This window comes from Parasteatoda tepidariorum, chromosome 3 (assembly GCF_982258835.1).
Source record: "Parasteatoda tepidariorum strain Cologne lab strain chromosome 3, Ptep-v5.0, whole genome shotgun sequence".
Lineage (NCBI taxonomy): Eukaryota > Metazoa > Arthropoda > Arachnida > Araneae > Theridiidae > Parasteatoda > Parasteatoda tepidariorum.
Genome location: NC_141757.1, coordinates 7173704 through 7198390, shown reverse-complemented (window position 1 = coordinate 7198390; position 24687 = coordinate 7173704).

Sequence of the window (24687 nt, the reverse complement as noted above, 5' to 3'; positions counted from 1 at the left end):
TGCGTAGCCAAATCTTTCAACAAAAAATAAGCATCTATTAAGTAATTTTTTAATCACTCAAAAAATATTTTTGAGCACTATACGCATTAACGAAATGCAAAATAATTTTCAAAGACTTTACTTGATCATGATAAAATAACTAGTTTCTGACAAAGAACTATTTTCTTGAATATATTAGCCATTATAAAATGATCAAGAAATTTGTCGGTTCGATATCAGAGGGTGAAAAATGAAGCCTGAAATTTTGAATATTTTGCAAAATGCAGGAAGAGTTGCACATGAGAGTGCAAAAATCTCATTGAACCGAGTTCAGTAGATGCATATGCGGACTTTTTCATGTGGAAGTATTTCATCAAACATGTAAAATGATAGGCGCTTTCCTACGCTATGAACTGACGGTATGCCGAAATGAATTGTGGTTGAAGGAATTGTGAAAACGTTGAATAGATCAATCTAAAAAGCACGCTTATACATAATATGTGGCGAAAATTGATATGGTAAAGAAAAAAAAATCTAATTTTCGAAAAGGGAAAATTAAGCATTTTTAAAAACACCCTATTAAAAAAAGCGCCTTTTAAGGGCTTAAAAAAAACGAAAATCGAAAATAAGCACCTTTAAACACTTTTTAAAAAAAGCTACGTACCCTGAAAGGACCTGAAGTTTCAATGTCCGGGTAGCCGACCAGTCTGTGTAGGGGGCAGGGAACTGTCCTTGTATCAGAAAGGTTCTGGGTTCGAATCCCGGGCAAGGCATGGATGTTTCTTTCCCTCTATCTGTGTTCTATGTCCTTTCTCCTTTGTGTGTGAATGTGACCCGCCCTATAAACGGGTTGTGGTAGTGTGACGTGGGCGACGCTGTTCCACCGCCGTGGCTTCGCCACAGGTGCCCACTGGGTAACGAAAAGAGAATTAGCAGTTCTGGCACTTTCTGTGGCCAATAGACAAGCTCCAAGTGCCCGCCATTAAAAAAAAAAATGTCCGGGTAGGGAAAAAAATAACTATAAAAGTAAAGAAAAAAGTGCCTAACAGAGCGAGTATAGAAAGTAAATCTAAAACTCTTTCTGACAAGTATCAAGACAATTTTATTTCTTCTATAGTAGTCGCTAATGCGTAACTAGAATTTCACCCCCCCCCTAACAGCTTCTATTCTTTTGTTCAGCAATTGGATTTGTGTCTTTTGTCTTACGGGATTATTTTCTCTCTTTACTGACAGAATCTTACGTGACAGTAATCGAGCCTTGTGTTCTATTATTTCCTGGAGCGATGATTAAATTGCAAAATTTAATACAAAATTGGATTAATTTTGAAATGAATATCTGTATATCTGTAAGAGAGGACCAAAACCCCTAATAACGCTTTTTTTTTAAATTCTGCAACCGCTGCTTCATACTTGCTATTAATAGATCACTTTTGCAGTACTATTCAATCAAAACTTAAAATCACACTGCAAGAGTAGTTTATCACTGCAATTATTTCATTCGCAGAAATGCGATGTAGAACTATGTTTTTCGTTCAGACGCTTAACAACTTTTATTAGCCATTTTAATCGATACCGTCACTTTACTTTAAAGAGAAAAGAAAGAAAAAAATCACAAGGTCAAAGAAAATAAAAACCTGAACTTCAAAAATAAAAGTTATTAATGCTTAAAAATTCCTCCAATTTCATTATGAATGTATTTTTTAATGTCATTATTTGAAATATTTATGTGTTTGAATTATAACTCCTTAATTTTAAATATTTGTGTGTAATATTTCTATTATTATGTATACTGAAAGATTACTTTTTTTGGCAATTAGTATGTGAGGCTTTTGTTTCTTAGTGATAATATATAAATATAGGAAAATATATTAAAATTAGGCATTCCAATTAATAAACTATTGTCATCGAACAATGTGTAACTTTAAAAGTGCCGATATATATGCTTTTTTTTATTGAACTGCAAAAGTTAAAAACTAAAATTAGAAAACGGTATTAAAACGATGACGTGGTAGCACGTTGTCTGATATCACGTGACTTTTCTTTCTCAATTCTTACTGTTAGTTCACACTCTCCCGTATCTTGTTAATAAAATACTTTTTATTCATACACTCAAGTTCAAATACATTCTTTTAAACTTGTAGTGGATGATATTAATACAGTTTCGTCAAATATTAATTCATTCATTAAATTTAATTCATTAATTTTAGTTTTATATGGGAAATTTTTTTTTAATTATTTAATAAAAAGTAACTAAAATAAAAATTTTATTTGTTGACCCAAGTAGGAATTGACTTTTTAATTTATTTTTTTTATATTACTTGTTTATGAGCTTCTACTCAAATTCTTTCGAATAACTGTGACAGCCATATAAATATTTATTATGTTTTTAACCACTGTTGACAAAGGTCTGGTTTCTTAGGACAGGACGCCGTCAGCTGGAAATCAGCGTTAACCTCTGATTGGTCCATTTGTGAGTTTGATAGTATACGTCATCGAACGCTCATCTTGAACTACAATTGCCGTTCAACTCAACTGCAGTTGGATTACAGCGTGACGTTAACCACAGAAACAATGGCGGACAACATCCAACAGCACATAAAAATCAGCCAAGATTTTGATTTTGACATTAAACATAGCTTCTTCATTAAACATAGCACTCTTCATTTAGCTCAGCTATAATGTGTTTTTTCTTGGACAAAGTCATTATTTGTTCTCTAAAACACTGGTCGACAATAACAAAATCATTACAAATTCAAAATAAATATTTGTTTACGTTATTAACGCATGCGCAATGAGAGATAATGTCTGCGTTGGACCGACTGCTCACGCTGAGCTAACAAAAAAGTATTTTTTTGGCGTCAGATCTACGTCAACTTTCCGCTGACGCCCAGATAAGGCGCTAGTTCTAAGAAACCAGGCCTTGAGCTAACAAACCAGTATTTTGCTGGCGTCAGCGTGACGTTGACGTCCCGCTGACGCCCAGATAAGGCGCTTGTCCTAAGAAACCAGACCTTAATAGTTATTGATAGATTATTCATTGACTATTTTTCTTTTTACTTGATAGAACGCCCTGGATTGTTTGGAACGTTAAGCTATTGATTAATTTATGCAACCTTAGTAACTTCGATTTAATCAGGAATAAATATTTTATTTATCTGAAAAGTTTTCAGTGACAACTTTTATACTCGGAATTATGTAACAGTTTATTATTTTTTAGAGTGTTCATTGTTTTGATTATTAGTAAATAGAATTATTTTACATTTTATAATGATCATTAATGAGTTTTTTTTGTTCTTGTAGAATGCTCTAAAATTAAGGTAAGATATGGTATCGTCTTTACAAAAGTGAAAAAATAATCTCTATTTATAAAACTTTTAAAAAAATCAATACCTGTTCTTTACTTCGAATAGTGTTAGAAATTTTAAGAAATAAAATTCTAAATATTAAATGAAAAATTAACATTCGATAATTAGCTATAGAATAATTAATGTTTCAACTTTTAGTAAGAAATAACATAGTGGCAGCTCTGTAGGCCGCAGGAATGCAGCTACGGAGTTTTTACCTGCTGAAAAGGTCAGTTTCATCTATAAACTTAACGTTAGTTTTCTTTTTTTTGTTTCTTTTTTTTTTTTTTTTTGCAGAAACTTCAATTTTTTTAAGTTATTGCAATTTTAATACCTTTTCGTGAGTTTTTTTTTCTCTTATTTTTGTTTTTTATAATTATTATTATACATCATTATTTATACATTATCGTAGAGAAATTCATTTTTCTATCTTGAGATCTTCACTTTATAAGTTCGCGCTTGACTTGATGCCAATAGTAATAAAAAAGGAGTAAATAAAATTTTAAAAAAATAAGAGAAAGCTATTAGATGTTGTCAGACTTAAATCTCAATATTTTACCGTTTTTAATTTGAACAGTTTCATAATATAAAGTTTTCGTTACATAGTACTTTTAATAAGTAAAATTACTTTCAATAAGTAAAATTACTTTTCATTTATTACTCTCACAATCTGTATTTCTAAGTTAAAATATTTTTTTATTTTGAATACAGTTGATTATTTTACAGATCCAAATAATCGTTCCTTTTGTTACGATTAACGGAATGTTCTTAAATAAAATTATAATAATTTCACATTTTATAAATAAAATATCCCTTTCTTTAAAAAAAACGAAATATTAAGGGAGAAAATTAAGACGAATCCACGGGGATTGTAGAGCGGAGCGAGCGGGAGGTAGAGCCTACTAATTATTATTATTAAAAAAATAAAATACAACACTAAAAGTGTGGATATAATTTTCTGGCGGTAATTTCTGATTTTTAAAGCTTCGATTATTGTCATAAATTGAAATTAATTGAGAAATAAATATTGTTAGATATAGTGCATTACAATATAATTATAACTCACAAAGAAGAAAATATTTATCAACTATTTTGTTTAAAATGAAAATAAAAAATTGGGGCGGTATATATCAATGTTTTGGGTTTTCGACTACTAGCTTCGCAACCCAATCCAGAAAACAAAGGAACTCCTGGATCCAGAATTGGAAGATATTTGCCTGGAAGAACTTTTTGATAGAACTAGTCCGCATTTGCGTTACATGGAGAGGAAGACCATGAAAACCTGCCAAGGTTAGCCGGACAGCAAGGGGACTCTAACCCATGATCCGTCTACCACTGAGGATATTTTACGTCAGCACTGTGGTCGGTGCAAGCCGGATGCGGAATTCATATTGACCAGGCATCGCTGGGATTCGAACCCGGTTTACCCCACTGGAAGATAAACGCTGTGTCCCCTGAGCCATCACGGCTCTCTAATACAACATTGTCCAAAGTTTCCTAAAAGAAAACTTAGTTAATGTTGCAGCAGATAATAAAAAATGCTATCTAACCGCAACTGGCATTTTTGTTCTTTTTTCTACTCATTTCTTATTGTGCTTGTACTTTTGTTTTCCTAGTTAAAGTTAAAGAATTTATTTTAAAAAAAGTCTTTAATCGAAACAAATGTTTTATATATCATAATAGGAGAATCAAAATTACTCTTAAATCATAACTGGAAAAATTTCCCATATCTCGCTAAGCCTGTTCTTTTGGTTCGAATAACAAAACTTCAAATTAACAGATCTGCCAGTTTTAGCGAGTAAGTGCGCCCTGCGTTACACATGAATATAAATAATGTCTATTTTAGAAAGATGCCACCGGGAATCGAATCACACGATTATCAGTTTGATGCTTCGCACCACACCATGAACTATCCCCATTTGACTGTCGAACACAATTACATCTCGTACGAATCGTACGAATTAATTACATTTTACTATCGAAATATGTAGGTCGGGAAAGCCTAAATGGTAGGGCGTTGGGACCGTAGGTCGTGAGCTCGATCACAGCCTGTCGAACTGACAAAATAGTCACAAATCAGTCGGGGTCACAAAGTCCTTCTAGTTCCCATAAAAAATCAATACCTCTATGGGTACTGGATAGGAGATTGATCATGCTCTAGTTCAGGTATAAATTACGATCTGCGGGTGGACGGTGCGTGAATGTGTTCTCTCTGTAAAACGGGAAGCGACGTATGTTGTTTCCGGGGCATAAACAGGGATGTTTCCCAGTCAGTCGCCAATAGCCCATCGTGAAGTTCTAGTGTGACGTAAATAACAGTACCAGTACTATCGAGATATGTAAAGAGTAATTAGTTCGTTTAATACATAAAAACTTCACTACTTTGTTATTAATTTTTGTTCTTTTTTTGCACCGCTTCTATATCAATGAAACCTGCTCCTTTTTATCTCTTGACTATTTTCGACTTATACAGAGGTTTCGCGCCGTGCATGCCTAAAACAAACGACCAGAGGATCTGAAATTGCAAAATTTTCTTTAAAAACACTCGTCGTTTTTTTTTTTTTTTTAATCGTGATATCTCAGGGGATAGAGCGTTCGCCTTCCAAAGAGGTGAACCAGGTTCGAATCCCGGCAATGGCTAGTCGATACGAATTCCGCATCCGGCTTGCACCAACCACAGTGCTGACGTGAAATATTCTCAGTGGTAGACGGATCATGGGCTAGAGTCCCCTTGCCGAGGGAGGTTCTCGTGGTCTTCTTCTCCATGCAAAAACGCAAGTGAGGGTTAGTTCCATCAAAAACTCCTCCACGAAGGCAAACTTTCTCCCAATTCTTGATCCGGAAGTTCCCTTGTCTTCTGGATTAGGTTCAAAATTACAAGGCTACGGAGTTGAACATTAGTAGTCGTAAACTGGGTCGGCTGTTCAACGACGGTTTAAAAATAAAAGCTTGTCGAGATTTGTGATAAACAAAATATACAAACAACAAAAAATGATGAAAAAACTGAGATTGTGTTAAACAAAAAGTTGGCAAGGTCATCTTGTTTTGACCAATATTCAAAGTAAGACATATGACATAAAGACGAGACAAAAGCTCCTGAAATAAACAAAACTTATAGAAAAGAACCGGCGTCGCTAAAGAAAGATGAGAATTACAATGAACGGTATCTCCTTAATGATGCCTGTCAATCTTTTTTTCCAATCTAGAGGAATGTTTCATAAGCACACACAAATTCGATGAATAGAAATACCTTGACTGAAAATGATTTATAAGATAATTCGAATTATTAAAGACATAACTTTAGATATTTCCTTCAATGGCGGACTTCGAAATATTCAATAAAAAAAATTCAAAAAAAATCCACATGGGCATTTTCAATAGAAATAAAATGAAGAGATGGTTCCGCGTTTAACTGTTTCCTGCTGGTGACGATGCGTGTCTTGATTGTTTGTCAATAATTATAAAAATTTCCTGACTAATCATTTAGTAAAAGAGAATCATCACTTTTTTTTATATATATCTGTACACATATTGGAAGCTACCGCGTGGAACAACGCTTTCACTTTGGAGACACGCTTCACTGAAATTTAATTATCCCCCTTTATTCTGAGCTTAGAGGAAATTTTACACGTTTCATCAGTTGCCATTCCATCATAGGTCAACAATTGAAAACCTGAAAGGACGCCATACCGCGGGAAAATATTTTCGTCACAAATTCTTCTTCATTACTCATTTAAAATTTAGAAAAAGTGAGTTCAGACAAACTTAAGAGTAAGCCATGGAAGTTTCAAATATTGAAAAAAAAAATTTTAAACCATACAAATAAAAATAAATTATGAGGATGATAACTTAAGAATAAGCTAAGAAGTTCTGTTCTAAAATCAATTATATTATATGAATGTATACTGGAAAATTATATATATATATATATATATATATATATATATATATATATATATATATATATATATATATATATATATATATATATATATATATATATATATATATATATATATATATATATATATATATATATATATATATATATACTACTATACAATATACATATATACCTACTATATATATATATATATATATATATATATATATATATATATATATATATAGTAAGAAAAAAATCAAATTTTTAGGTTTTATTAACAAACAGCCTTAATAATTCGAATCAGAATAAATTTAATGATTTGAATAATAATTACTACTTCTCTTTTTAAAGAAAAAAAATCAAATTTAGAGATTCGATTAACAGCAGCCTTAATACTTCACATCCTAATAAATCTAATGATTTGAATAAAAATTAATACTTCTCTTTTTAAAGGAAAAAAAAAATCAAATTTTGAAGTTTGGTTAACAGCAGCCTTAATAATCCACATCCTAATAAATCTAATGATTTGAATAAAAATTACTACTCCTCTTTTTAAAGAAAAAAAAAATCAAACTTTAAGGTTTGGTTAACAGCAGCCTTAATAATCCACATCCTAATAAATCTAATGACTTGAATAATAGTTACTACTCCTCTTTTTAAAGAAAAAAAAATCAAATTTTGAAGTTTGGTTAACAGCAGCCTTAATAATCCACATCCTAATAAATCTAATGATTTGAATAAAAATTACTACTCCTCTTTTTAAAGAAAAAAAAAATCAAACTTTAAGGTTTGGTTAACAGCAGCCTTAATAATCCACATCCTAATAAATCTAATGACTTGAATAATAGTTACTACTCCTCTTTTTAAAGAAAAAAAAATCAAATTTTGAAGTTTGGTTAACAGCAGCCTTAATAATCCACATCCTAATAAATCTAATGATTTGAATAAAAATTACTACTCCTCTTTTTAAAGAAAAAAAAAATCAAACTTTAAGGTTTGGTTAACAGCAGCCTTAATAATCCACATCCTAATAAATCTAATGACTTGAATAATAGTTACTACTCCTCTTTTTAAAGAAAAAAAAATCAAATTTTGAAGTTTGGTTAACAGCAGCCTTAATAATCCACATCCTAATAAATCTAATGATTTGAATAAAAATTACTACTCCTCTTTTTAAAGAAAAAAAAAATCAAACTTTAAGGTTTGGTTAACAGCAGCCTTAATAATCCACATCCTAATAAATCTAATGACTTGAATAATAGTTACTACTCCTCTTTTTAAAGAAAAAAAAATCAAATTTTGAAGTTTGGTTAACAGCAGCCTTAATAATCCACATCCTAATAAATCTAATGATTTGAATAAAAATTACTACTCCTCTTTTTAAAGAAAAAAAAAATCAAACTTTAAGGTTTGGTTAACAAACAGCCTTAATAATCCACATCCTAATAAATCTAATGACTTGAATAATAGTTACTACTCCTCTTTTTAAAGAAAAAAAAATCAAATTTTGAAGTTTGGTTAACAGCAGCCTTAATACTTCACATCCTAATAAATCTAATGGTTTGAATAAAAATTACTACTCCTCTTTTTAAAGAAAAAAAAATCAAATTTTGAGATTCGATTAATAGCAGCCTTAATAATTCACATCATAATAAATCTAATGATTTGAATTATAATTAATACTTCTCTTTTTTAAGGAAAGAAAAATCACGTTTTGAGATTCGATTAACAACAGCCTCAGTAATTCACATCATAATAAATCCAATCATTTGAATTATAATTAATGCTTCTCTTTTAAAAGAAAAAAATCAAATTTTAAATTTTGATTAACAAAAGCCTTAAGAAGACGCCATACCGGGGGAGAAAATTTTCGTCTTAAATTCTCCTTCATTTCTAGTTTAAAATTTAAATTAAAGAAAAAGTGAGTACAGAAAAACCTAGATTAAGCCATGAAAGTTTCAAATACTGAAAAGAAAATTTTAAAATATACAAATGAAAATAAGTTATGAGATGATAACTTAGGATTACGCAACGGAGAAGTTATCTTCTAATAATTTATTTGCATTTTAATATTTTGAAATATTTCTTAACAGAACTTACTTTTTCTTATAAATTTTAAATTAATAATGAAGGAGAAAGATAAATGGCGACGAAAATTTTCTTTCGCTGTAGGGCGTCCTCTTGAAAGTAGTGTTAACAAAAATTTTTCACAATGGAACAGTGGAAAAACAAAACGATTCAAAGAATAGTAAAACTAATCTTAATTCTTTTTTCCATACTATTTTAAAAATTAATTATAATTCTTTTAGAAGTCACTTTGCCAAACAAACACTATCATTCGATCTCCCAATGCTGATGAGGCACCCCCTAAATTTTAAAAACCACCCCCTTTATTTCGGCAAACAACAAAAATACAGATGAAAAAAATTTTTAAGCAAAACTTTTATAGCTGGTCTATCTCAGTTAGATTCACGGTTAGAAATATTTTATAAAATAAAATTTTAAGAAGACGAAATTAACAATGTGAAAAAACATTTATGTAAAAACAAAAATAACTATGAACAAAAAAAGATAGCTAAACAAAAGTGACGTACTGACAAGAATTGTTCAAATTAAAGTTAGATCAATTTAACAATTAATTCGATTTAGGCCGTTGAGATCTAATTTATTGAAATTAAACATTTGTTCAAATATAACTAGATATTTTTTTTAAATTTTATATACAGTGATTAATTTGAAAGTGTGTGAATTTGAGAGTTAAATTTCAGAATTTAACTATATATCTTTCACGACTGTATATTTTCATATATTATGCATTGCTAGAAATACTCTCTATGGCTGTTAATTTTATGAATAGTTAAAAATAATTACAAAAATGATGAAATATTTCGACACATTGTAGTTTTTTTTCCTTAACCCTTTTGCTTATAGTTTTTACGTGATTTTGATATCATAATATGTTACGTATTAATATTGATGTTAGCTACGTTGATGTTATGTTACGTTTTAGGAAAATTCTACTTCAGAAATAACTGGAACTAAGATAGAAAATAAACCTTATTCTTATATTTCTAAATAGTTAACAATAGATGACAGTAAGCCCCCCAAAAATAACTTTTGATATTTTGGGGTTCTGGTCTCTGAAACGAAACTTGGAGCCTTTAATTGAATGCATTTAATGGGGAATCTTTTGTCAACAATTAATATAACATTTAGTTCCGCACACTTTCTTGCATCAACTATTAGAACAAAAACGAAATCAGTAATATCAAAAAACATTATATCTAATTATAATGTGAATAGTAAATATATCCCAGCTTATTCATTCCAGTTTACCAGTTTCAGTAAGAATAAAACTGCAAACTTTCAGATACGATACAATAAGTTATATAAAAAAAAAGTTTAAGGTCAATTTCTACTTAGGTCAATAAATAAAAATTTTATTTTAGTTTCTTTTTATTAAATAATTGCAATTTTTTCTCCCATATGAAACTAAAATTAATTAATTAAATTCAATTAATGAATTAATGTTTGAAATAACTGTATTAACATCAAGTATCATTCCAAAAATATTTATTCGTTATTGAATGGATGGAAAAAAAGTATTTTATTAACGATTGAAAATTTGAACAAGATATAGGGAGAGTATGAACTAACAGTAGGTATTGAAAAATAATAACAATCCAAAACAGCAGAATATCGATCTTTTTGAGAAAAAAAAGAAGAAAAAAAACTAGATTAAATCTTCCGGTAAAATTAAAAACAAACATTTCCAAGCCAATGGTGTGTAATATTCATTAAAATGACGCCAGAAGCCTCTAAATGTTCTTAATACTTTCGCAGAAAACACATTCGACGACGCCTTTAGCAGTTCAACCTGGTGGCTTCTTTTTTGCGGGGTTTTTTCCTTCAGACCGGTCTTTTTTTCTTTCTTTCACTCAACACGAGAGAGACTGGCCTCAGGCCCTGACATTTTACGATGACCGGGCAGTTGGCCAGTGGGCCACTAACTCTCTTGTTTTAAATCTGAAGAGTAGTTCTATTTTTTGAAGTATTCCTGCAATATATAAATATATAGAGGGCCAGCGCTAAATGCTAAGTGCCACCTCGCTGAATGCGATAAAATCGTAAATTTGGCGAATAAAATTATATGTTGGCGAAAGTATTGGTAAATGATTTTTTCCAATGGAAAGATATATATTTATAAAAAATTGTTAAGATTTGCATTTGGCGAATACTTTCGAAAATTGGTGAATAAGTTTGGTATTTGGCTAATTTACTGGCTAATAATTTGAAATCGTTAGAGCGGATATATATATATATATATATATATATATATATATATATATATATATATATATATATATATATATATATATATATATATATATATATATATATATACACAGAGAGAGAGAGAGAAGAAAAATAAAATTATTAAAATAAAGTAAAATAAAATAGAGTAATAAAATAAAATTTAAAAATTAAAAAAAATATAAATTCAAAAGCCGGGAAACAAAAAAAAAAAAAAGGAAAAGATATAATTTCCTCATCAGCTCACGCGATTATATCAGCAAAAAAATTTGCTTTCTAATATTGTATTAATATAGCCAAAGCTAAATGTATCTGTACTAGAGTGTGAGGACCACTAAAAAAATTTAAACAAAATAGAACACAATAAGTAAAAAATATATCACGTTAAAAACAGAAAATAAAATGTAGAGAAAAAAAGGAACAAAACACAAAACCAAATCTGTAATAACTTCTTCGCTTTTCATTAATCTTTAATATTTTCCATGTTTTCTCTACGTTTTTAACTTATTTTATGAGCGCAGTTAATACAACTTGTTAATTTTTTTCTGTTTTCTCTTCTTTTCCTTTTATCCTTTTTGTCTTTATAAGTGATTTATAAGTTATGTAAACATCATTAACATTGGTATTTCTAGACATAAATACTTGTTTAAAAAGTTTGGCAGATCTTAAATTCGCTAAAAGAAAATTTAATAATAAGTAAGTTTTTTAATAAATAAAGATATAATTTTATAAGCCACGCACGCTGTTACAAAAAATTCATTTCAGTATTTTTCTATTATAGAATGGTCATTCTTTGTTATTCTATCATGCATGTTTCTTTTCACTGTCAACAATGAACAAACATTGGGCGTAGAATCTGCATATTTTCCACCAGAACAATTCAGTTGATGCAGAAAAGATAGAAGAAAAAGAAATTTGTTTGCTTTTTCCTTATCATCAGCAAAAGGACTTTTCAGTAAATGAGTTTAAGTTTTCCTAAGTTCGAATGGTGTTTTGGAATTATCCAGTCAGCCCATTTTCGTTCTATTGGGATTATCCCATCGACTATTTTCGTCAAACCCGATATCTGCGCCAATCACTAATTTTTTTTTTTTTTTAAATTTTGTTTTTTACGTATTTTTACACTTTTACGTATTTTCATTTTTTTGTTGTTACAACTTTATTATTAATATTTGATAAATTTAATGTGTTTTGAATGGTTATTTCGGAAAGTGCATTACGATGGCACCAACTGATTTGCACATTTTCGAGATTGTTGACAGGTAAAAGGGATAATCCCAAAGACACTTTCTTATTGCGTATTTTTACACTTGCGTATTTTTTCAGTGTTATTATTGTTAGTATTATTTTATTGTTGTTATTATTTGATTAATTTAATGTGCTTAGAATATATATTTTGGTTGTTGTAGTTCATTTACGTCGCACTTGAGCTGCACAGTGGGCTATTGGTGACGGTCAGGGAAACATCCCTGAGGATGATCCGAAGACATGCCATCACAATTTTGATCCTCTGCAGAGGGGATGGCTCCCCCGCTGCGGTAGCCCGACGACCTGCACGCGAAGTCGAGCACTTTACGGTAGAACAATTTAACGAGGACCAATACCGCACACCCTCGATCGCTACGCAGGCTGATCCAAGTGGTCACCCACCCGCACACTGACCGCAGCCAGTGATGCTTGACTTCGGTGATCTGCTGGGAACCGTGTCTTAACGATCAGTCCACTGCGGGACATATTTATTTTGGAAATTGCATTTCATTATGATGGCGCCAAAGAATTTGGGCATTTTCGCGATTGTTGACAGGTCCCAAAGTACAGATCAACAGGATATTATGGCCAAAAGACAAATTACAAGGCTTCTACGCCAATAACCACAATTTTTTTTATTCTTTTTATTACGTATTTTTACACTAACATTTTTTTGCTATTATTTTTTGATAAATTTAATGTGTTTACAATGTTTATTTTGGAAATTACTTTTCAATATGATGGCGGTAAGGGATTTGTTCATTTTCGACAGGGTTGGTCGTTAGACGGGATAATCCTAAAGTACCGTTTGAATTTATTCACAATTAATTCAAAAATTGCGAAACAATTCAAAAAACATAGAAAAACATAGAAAACGCGAATGCGAGGTGATGATGTGCTTTGATTGTAAAACAAACGAAACCAGGTTTAAGTTCTGGAAATTTATTATGTCATAATGAGTTCTGGAGAAAATTCCACTCACACTTCAATCCGTGAGAATGTCAGGTGGTTGTGTATCAGCGATATTCTTCTTTAGTTGCACGTACCCAATTGTTTTGAACATAAAGTTTTGTAATCCTATTCTTACTGAACATATATTTAACGAAACAAAATCATTTTAGAAATGAAATTTTGTTTTTAGTGTCAAATTTCTTCCAATACTTCATCCAGGAGTTCCCTGCTCTTCCGGATTGGGTTCAAAATTACAAGGCTACGGAGTTGAACATTAGTAGCCGTAAAACAGATAAAATTGGGTCAGCTGTTCAACGATGAACAAAATAAAATAAAAACCAATAAGCCGGGATGTCTCAGGGGATAGAGCATTCGCCTTCCAATGAGGTAAACCGGGTTCGAACCCGAGTCATGGTTGGTCGATAATAATTCCACACCCAGTTCGCACCGACCACAGTGCTGACGTAAAATATCCCCTGTGGTAGACAGATCATGAGTTAGAGTCCCCTAATCGTGTAAGGTTTTCCTCTCTATGTAACGCAAATGCGGGTTAGTTCCATCGAAAAACGTCCACGAAGGCAAATTTCTCCCAATATTTGATCCAGGAGTTCCCTTGTCTTCTGGATTAGGTTCAAAATTACAAAACTACTGCGTTGAATATTCATCATCATCATCATATCTGGTCAGGAAGGCACTGGCCCAGGGTGGGCCAGTGCCTTCCTTTGAATTCGAATCCACTTCTCTCTACTTTTGACACTTGTTCGCCAGTTTTTCTCCTTTAGAGTAAGGAAATCAGTCTCAACTAAATCCAGCCATCTCAGTCTGGGTCTATCTATTTTCCTGTTCGTTAGGGGTTTGTGTAATAGGATTTTCTTTAAATTTGAGTCATCATTCCTTCTGAAAATGTGAGCTGCCCAGTTCATTCGATTTATTTTTATGAATTTCACAATATCTGGCTCTCTGTAGATTTTATACAGTTCAGTATTATATCGTCTTCTCCAGGAATTATTTATTTTTATCCCACCAAGGATGGCCCTCAAAACTTTTCTCTCAAAAATGGCAATTTTATTTTCACCAGCTTGAGTCAGGTTCCAGGTCTCAGAGCCATAGGTAAGTATTGGCCTAACTAATGTTTTATAGAGTAAAAGTTTTGTATTTTTTGATAAAAGAGAGGATTTGAAAAAACGTTTTAAACCATAAAAAGCTTTATTTGAACAAATTAGACGACTCCGAATCTCATTGTCTATGTTATGGTCGGCAGTAACTATTGAACCAAGGTAAGTAAAATTCTGAACAGTCTGAAACCTGTGGGAACCAATTTCCAGATAGGATTCACCGGAATTTAATTTAGCAAGTACAGGCATGTATACAAGCATGCATGCGTTGAATAATAGAAGTCGAAAATCCAAAAAAATTGGGTCGGCTGTTCAACGACGGTTATAAAAAAAAAAAATAATCAAGGAATTGAACATTGATAGTTGAAAACTGCAAAATGGGCCAGCTGTTTAACGCCGATTATAAATTGAAATGAAATAAAACTCATTTTATAATATAAAATATTGAATTAAAAAAAACTATTCGTTTCACAATTTTTCTGCACTTCTGCCGCATTACATGCACGAAGACCGTAAGCAATATACACTTGCTACTAAAATCTCTTTCTCGAGAAGAAAAAATAATTTTCATTATTCGCTCGTTTTCATAAGGTTTTAATTCTATATAAATAATCGTTCTAATACACAAAAGTATATTTTCTTTACAAACATGGTGGCATTATAAAAAAAGCGTAATATTTAGTTAAAAAAAATATTTATTTTACGGAATTACTACATTTGTCAGAGTTAATGATTAGGTACTTAAACCCTTATAACAAGGTTTTAAACAGAATTTTAGTTATTAAACAGGGAGCGTAGCCAGATTTTTCTACAAAAAAGAAGCATCTTTTAAGAACTTTTTAGCACTCAAAAAATATTTTTAATCATTTTCCTAAAAAGAAATCATAATTAGGATCTGTGTAGTAATAAAAATTATTTTTTTCTATTGTTTAAAGTTCTTAATTTCAAAACATAAAATCAATAAAATTCAAAAACATTTACAAAGACTTAACATAATCATAATAAAATAACTAGTTTCTGATAAATATTCAAGAGAAAATTATGAAAATCATCCTTTTTTTTGTAATTTAGAACGACAATCGATACGGTAAAGAAAAGTAACCCCTTTTACAAACACCCAATTAAAAAAAAGCAAATTTAAGGGCTTTTAAAAAACGTAAATAAAAAATATGTACCCTTAAGCACTTTTTAAAAATGCTATGAACCCTGTAATTTTATGATATAGATGTCAATAATGTATTTCTTTTGATATTTCAAATTTAATTTTCTATTTTCAAAGTATATTAAAAATTACAAGTTTTCAATTCTAAATCTAAGAAAATTTTAAAAAAAAGTATAAAATAAAATAGTTTTTGCAAACCCCGAATAAAAAAAGCACCTTTAAGGGATTTTAAAAAAAGCAAACCAGAAGTAAGCACTTTTTAAAAACGCTACGCACCCTGTTAAAATTCAGCTTACGATGTGTTTTTCCTCCTCAATGAAATTGGGTTTATTTACCCCGTCAGACAGTCCAATTATTTAGATATACAACAAAAGAATCGTACAACAATCATTGAGATAAATGAGGAGCAAATATCAAGGTAACACAAAATAGTTTTTTTTTTACATTTTATTGCATTTTTGTAAGTTGACAATATAGCTCTCTGGTGAGCTTTTTTTTAATTATCCTTACAGTTCGAAACACGCGTTCCAGAAAATGGATGCCCAGATTTCTCTTAAGTATGAATCTTAACAATGCCCATTTTCGCAAACACGCATTTAAAGCTGGTTCTGGAATAAAAAGAGCACCGACGAGCAGCTGCTTTAATGGGTGCAAGATCCGGTTGCAAAATATAAAACCATTCTTTTTGTGTGTGCGGGGAAGGGGGGGGGGAGAAACTATGCAAATTTATTGATTATTTGAGTTTCAATCGCTTATCACCAATGGTTTGTAAACCTTGTTTATTGCCCTTTTTAAATGGTGGTAGAATATATTAAAATAGTAAATCAGATTTGTGAGTGTCCCGTGGCGGAATCGCTACGACAAGGAGACATTGTCGCAGAATGTTACAGAGTTCCTACAGAAAGATTTTTCTTTTGAAAAGTTAAAAAAAAAATTACTTTTCTTTTCTACAGAAATTTACACTTAATATTTGAATCACGAATTTAGATAATCACTTTTTGGTGCGCTCAAATAACGCCGATACTATCGTAAATATATGAAACGTTTCAATTATATTTTCGGCAGTTATTCCTATTGATTTTCACGTGGATTTGAAGTATACCGATTTATTTCCAACAATATGGAAAATTCGAATCGTGCATTTGCGTATTTACTTTTTTATAAGGCAATAATTCTATCGAATTTTTGGCTGTTATTGCTATTGATTTCATATATTGCTACTGATTCCCCATAGCTTTCAAATCCGATATATTTTTTATACGATATTATTTATTACAACCTAATCTTGAAGCGAAACACGCATTTAAGAACGCATTATTTCATGATTTTCAATATTTTTTTTTTATTGCGATAATTATTTTCGACACAGAAGAAAATAATTTGTGCATTACCCCCTCCCCCACGAAATGAGAGAATATCACCCATAATATTAGAATTAAAAAAGTTATTACCTATTCAATTTAAAAAAAAAATCTATTTTTTATATATAGCTTTTGCTGAATTTTAAATTAGTAACATATATATATTTGTTATTATTAAAAATATCTTGCAGAGAAAGATATTAGTGCTCGAGAGCTTTGTTGCAGATAGTTCAAAAAATTCTGCCAGGGGGGTAAGTGTTTACTATTTCGGATAACCAACCACTTAACAAATTTAAAACGAAAGGTTTTAAAATTTTTTCTCAAATGAATTTTAATACTATGAAAAAATCTGTTGGAGCTGAAAGATCGAATACAAATGATTTGCCTTCTAGTTAAGGTCCAATTTTAGTATTTCAATTGGTTATCACCAACAGTGTGTGAACCTTGTTTAATGCACTTTTTAAATGGTAGTTGAAAATATTAAAATTGTACATCAGATTTCTGAGTGTTTACTAAATCAGATAACCAACCACTCATCAAATTTGAAACAAAAAATTTCCAAAATTTTTCCTAAATGAATTTCAATACGATAAAAAAATAATGTTGGAGTTGAAAGACCTGATACAAATGATTTGCCTTCTAGTAAAGGTCCAATTTTAGCATTTCAATTGGTTATCACCAACAGTTTGTAACTTTTTAAATGTTTGGGGAAAATATTAAAATAATACATCGGATTTGTGAGCGTTTACTAAATCGGATGACCAACCACTTATCAAATTTAAAAGCAAAAAAGTTTTTAAAAATTTTTCTCAAATGAATTTCGATACGATTAAAAAAAATGGAGTTGAAAGACCTGATACAAATGATTTGCCTTCTAGTAAAGGTTCAATTTTAGCATTTCAATTGGTTATCACCAACAGTTTGTAACTTTTTAAATGTTTGGGGAAAATATTAAAATAATACATCGGATTTGTGAGCGTTTACTAAATCGGATGACCAACCACTTATCAAATTTAAAAGCAAAAAAGTTTTTCAAAATTTTTCTCAAATGAATTTCGATACGATTAAAAAAAATGGAGTTGAAAGACCTGATACAAATGATTTGCCTTCTAGTAAAGGTTCAATTTTAGCATTTCAATTGGTTATCACCAACAGTTTGTAACTTTTTAAATGTTTGGGGAAAATATTAAAATAATACATCGGATTTGTGAGCGTTTACTAAATCGGATGACCAACCACTTATCAAATTTAAAAGCAAAAAAGTTTTTAAAAATTTTTCTCAAATGAATTTCGATACGATTAAAAAAAATGGAGTTGAAAGACCTGATACAAATGATTTGCCTTCTAGTAAAGGTCCAATTTTAGCATTTCAATTGGTTATCACCAACAGTTTGTAACTTTTTAAATGTTTGGGGAAAATATTAAAATAATACATCGGATTTGTGAGCGTTTACTAAATCGGATGACCAACCACTTATCAAATTTAAAAGCAAAAAAGTTTTTAAAAATTTTTCTCAAATGAATTTCGATACGATTAAAAAAAATGGAGTTGAAAGACCTGATACAAATGATTTGCCTTCTAGTAAAGGTTCAATTTTAGCATTTCAATTGGTTATCACCAACAGTTTGTAACTTTTTAAATGTTTGGGGAAAATATTAAAATAATACATCGGATTTGTGAGCGTTTACTAAATCGGATGACCAACCACTTATCAAATTTAAAAGCAAAAAAGTTTTTAAAAATTTTTCTCAAATGAATTTCGATACGATTAAAAAAAATGGAGTTGAAAGACCTGATACAAATGATTTGCCTTCTAGTAAAGGTTCAATTTTAGCATTTCAATTGGTTATCACCAACAGTTTGTAACTTTTTAAATGTTTGGGGAAAATATTAAAATAATACATCGGATTTGTGAGCGTTTACTAAATCGGATGACCAACCACTTATCAAATTTAAAAGCAAAAAAGTTTTTAAAAATTTTTCTCAAATGAATTTCAATACGATAAAAAAATAATGTTGGAGTTGAAAGACCTGATACAAATGATTTGCCTTCTAGTAAAGGTCCAATTTTAGCATTTCAATTGGTTATCACCAACAGTTTGTAACTTTTTAAATGTTTGGGGAAAATATTAAAATAATACATCGGATTTGTGAGCGTTTACTAAATCGGATGACCAACCACTTATCAAATTTAAAAGCAAAAAAGTTTTTAAAAATTTTTCTCAAATGAATTTCGATACGATTAAAAAAAATGGAGTTGAAAGACCTGATACAAATGATTTGCCTTCTAGTAAAGGTTCAATTTTAGCATTTCAATTGGTTATCACCAACAGTTTGTAACTTTTTAAATGTTTGGGGAAAATATTAAAATAATACATCGGATTTGTGAGCGTTTACTAAATCGGATGACCAACCACTTATCAAATTTAAAAGCAAAAAAGTTTTTCAAAATTTTTCTCAAATGAATTTCGATACGATTAAAAAAAATGGAGTTGAAAGACCTGATACAAATGATTTGCCTTCTAGTAAAGGTCCAATTTTAGCATTTCAATTGGTTATCACCAACAGTTTGTAACTTTTTAAATGTTTGGGGAAAATATTAAAATAATACATCGGATTTGTGAGCGTTTACTAAATCGGATGACCAACCACTTATCAAATTTAAAAGCAAAAAAGTTTTTAAAAATTTTTCTCAAATGAATTTCGATACGATTAAAAAAAATGGAGTTGAAAGACCTGATACAAATGATTTGCCTTCTAGTAAAGGTTCAATTTTAGCATTTCAATTGGTTATCACCAACAGTTTGTAACTTTTTAAATGTTTGGGGAAAATATTAAAATAATACATCGGATTTGTGAGCGTTTACTAAATCGGATGACCAACCACTTATCAAATTTAAAAGCAAAAAAGTTTTTCAAAATTTTTCTCAAATGAATTTCGATACGATTAAAAAAAATGGAGTTGAAAGACCTGATACAAATGATTTGCGTTCTAGTAAAGGTTCAATTTTAGCATTTCAATTGGTTATCACCAACAGTTTGTAACTTTTTAAATGTTCGGAGAAAATATTAAAATAATACATCGGATTTGTGAGCGTTTACTAAATCGGATGACCAACCACTTATCAAATTTAAAAGCAAAAAAGTTTTTCAAAATTTTTCTCAAATGAATTTCGATACGATTAAAAAAAATGGAGTTGAAAGACCTGATACAAATGATTTGCCTTCTAGTAAAGGTTCAATTTTAGCATTTCAATTGGTTATCACCAACAGTTTGTAACTTTTTAAATGTTCGGAGAAAATATTAAAATAATACATCGGATTTGTGAGCGTTTACTAAATCGGATGACCAACCACTTATCAAATTTAAAAGCAAAAAAGTTTTTCAAAATTTTTCTCAAATGAATTTCGATACGATTAAAAAAAAATGGAATTGAAAGACCTGATACAAATGATTTGCCTTCAAATAAAGGTCCAATTTTAGCATTTCAATTGGTTATCACCAACAGTTTGTAACTTTTTAAATGTTCGGAGAAAATATTAAAATAATACATCGGATTTGTGAGCGTTTACTAAATCGGATGACCAACCACTTATCAAATTTAAAAGCAAAAAAGTTTTTAAAAATTTTTCTCAAATGAATTTCGATACGATTAAAAAAAATGGAGTTGAAAGACCTGATACAAATGATTTGCCTTCTAGTAAAGGTTCAATTTTAGCATTTCAATTGGTTATCACCAACAGTTTGTAACTTTTTAAATGTTTGGGGAAAATATTAAAATAATACATCGGATTTGTGAGCGTTTACTAAATCGGATGACCAACCACTTATCAAATTTAAAAGCAAAAAAGTTTTTAAAAATTTTTCTCAAATGAATTTCGATACGATTAAAAAAAATGGAGTTGAAAGACCTGATACAAATGATTTGCCTTCTAGTAAAGGTTCAATTTTAGCATTTCAATTGGTTATCACCAACAGTTTGTAACTTTTTAAATGTTTGGGGAAAATATTAAAATAATACATCGGATTTGTGAGCGTTTACTAAATCGGATGACCAACCACTTATCAAATTTAAAAGCAAAAAAGTTTTTAAAAATTTTTCTCAAATGAATTTCGATACGATTAAAAAAAATGGAGTTGAAAGACCTGATACAAATGATTTGCCTTCTAGTAAAGGTTCAATTTTAGCATTTCAATTGGTTATCACCAACAGTTTGTAACTTTTTAAATGTTCGGAGAAAATATTAAAATAATACATCGGATTTGTGAGCGTTTACTAAATCGGATGACCAACCACTTATCAAATTTAAAAGCAAAAAAGTTTTTCAAAATTTTTCTCAAATGAATTTCAATACGATAAAAAAATAATGTTGGAGTTGAAAGACCTGATACAAATGATTTGCCTTCTAGTAAAGGTCAAATTTTAGCATTTCAATTGGTTATCACCAACAGTTTGTAACTTTTTAAATGTTTGGGGAAAATATTAAAATAATACATCGGATTTGTGAGCGTTTACTAAATCGGATGACCAACCACTTATCAAATTTAAAAGCAAAAAAGTTTTTAAAAATTTTTCTCAAATGAATTTCGATACGATTAAAAAAAATGGAGTTGAAAGACCTGATACAAATGATTTGCCTTCTAGTAAAGGTTCAATTTTAGCATTTCAATTGGTTATCACCAACAGTTTGTAACTTTTTAAATGTTTGGGGAAAATATTAAAATAATACATCGGATTTGTGAGCGTTTACTAAATCGGATGACCAACCACTTATCAAATTTAAAAGCAAAAAAGTTTTTCAAAATTTTTCTCAAATGAATTTCGATACGATTAAAAAAAATGGAGTTGAAAGACCTGATACAAATGATTTGCCTTCTAGTAAAGGTCCAATTTTAGCATTTCAATTGGTTATCACCAACAGTTTGTAACTTTTTAAATGTTTGGGGAAAATATTAAAATAATACATCGGATTTGTGAGCGTTTACTAAATCGGATGACCAACCACTTATCAAATTTAAAAGCAAAAAAGTTTTTAAAAATTTTTCTCAAATGAATTTCGATACGATTAAAAAAAATGGAGTTGAAAGACCTGATACAAATGATTTGCCTTCTAGTAAAGGTTCAATTTTAGCATTTCAATTGGTTATCACCAACAGTTTGTAACTTTTTAAATGTTCGGAGAAAATATTAAAATAATACATCGGATTTGTGAGCGTTTACTAAATCGGATGACCAACCACTTATCAAATTTAAAAGCAAAAAAGTTTTTCAAAATTTTTCTCAAATGAATTTCGATACGATTAAAAAAAATGGAGTTGAAAGACCTGATACAAATGATTTGCCTTCTAGTAAAGGTTCAATTTTAGCATTTCAATTGGTTATCACCAACAGTTTGTAACTTTTTAAATGTTCGGAGAAAATATTAAAATAATACATCGGATTTGTGAGCGTTTACTAAATCGGATGACCAACCACTTATCAAATTTAAAAGCAAAAAAGTTTTTCAAAATTTTTCTCAAATGAATTTCGATACGATTAAAAAAAATGGAATTGAAAGACCTGATACAAATGATTTGCCTTCAAGTAAAGGTCCAATTTTAGCATTTCAATTGGTTATCACCAACAGTTTGTAAGTTTTTAAATGTTTGGGGAAAATATTAAAATAATACATCGGATTTGTGAGCGTTTACTAAATCGGATGACCAACCACTTATCAAATTTAAAAGCAAAAAAGTTTTTAAAAATTTTTCTCAAATGACTTTCGATACGATTAAAAAAAATGGAGTTGAAAGACCTGATACAAATGATTTGCCTTCTAGTAAAGGTTCAATTTTAGCATTTCAATTGGTTATCACCAACAGTTTGTAACTTTTTAAATGTTCGGAGAAAATATTAAAATAATACATCGGATTTGTGAGCGTTTACTAAATCGGATGACCAACCACTTATCAAATTTAAAAGCAAAAAAGTTTTTAAAAATTTTTCTCAAATGAATTTCGATACGATTAAAAAAAATGGAGTTGAAAGACCTGATACAAATGATTTGCCCTCTAGTAAAGGTTCAATTTTAGCATTTCAATTGGTTATCACCAACAGTTTGTAACTTTTTAAATGTTCGGAGAAAATATTAAAATAATACATCGGATTTGTGAGCGTTTACTAAATCGGATGACCAACCACTTATCAAATTTAAAAGCAAAAAAGTTTTTCAAAATTTTTCTCAAATGAATTTCGATACGATTAAAAAAAATGGAATTGAAAGACCTGATACAAATGATTTGCCTTGAAGTAAAGGTCCAATTTTAGCATTTCAATTGGTTATCACCAACAGTTTGTAACTTTTTAAATGTTTGGGGGGAAATATTAAAATAATACATCGGATTTGTGAGCGTTTACTAAATCGGATGACCAACCACTTATCAAATTTAAAAGCAAAAAAGTTTTTCAAAATTTTTCTCAAATGAATTTCGATACGATTAAAAAAAAAATGGAGTTGAAAGACCTGATAGAAAAGATTTGCCTTCAAGTTAAAGGTCCAATTTTAGCATTGCTTTTGCCCAATCGCTCCTATCGATCTGTTCTAGAATAATTATCGGCGATACAAAAGAAAAGGTCACTTTCCTTAACTGGTGTGTGTTTAGTGGAGAGAAGAGGAAGTTTTTTTGTGTGTGCCTGTAACGGTGTCAATCGGGCCTCAAGGGGAGTTGAATTGATTTTCTGAAAAAGCAGTCTTCGGTTTACTGACCGCTGCATCAAAAGGACGACTTTCACTTCCTCTTCTATCAGATTTTCTTTCTAATAAGTTAGTCACCTCGATTCTAAACGAGGGACAAATTAACTATCGTTGATCTCATTGAGGGCCTAGAAAAGGTTGAAGTGGGAAAAAAATAGTGTCAACACTTTAACAACGCAAATACTCAATATTTTCAAATAGTAGTACAGTAGGGAACCGATTATCCGGAATGATCGGGACCATCGCTGTTCCGGATAACTGATTTTTCCGGTTTTCTGCATCGCCACAAAAAGCCGTTTTTTTAATATTAAACCAAACTGAAAATTTTTTTTTTGGATATAATCTTAAAAAGAAGAAAAAACGATGAAGTAATACACTAATGATTATTTCCAAAATGATGGTAAGGTAAACATCTTTCAAAAAAGAAAGGAAAAACCTAAAATCTTATGAGGAGAAATTTTTTTTTTTTTAAATGGCGGGAAAATTTATCGAATTTCGTTCCGGTTTTTTGGTTTTCCGGTTTTCTGATTTCCGGATTACGGGTTCTGTACTGTAGTAATTTATTTATGTATCTTTAGAACTGAACATTGG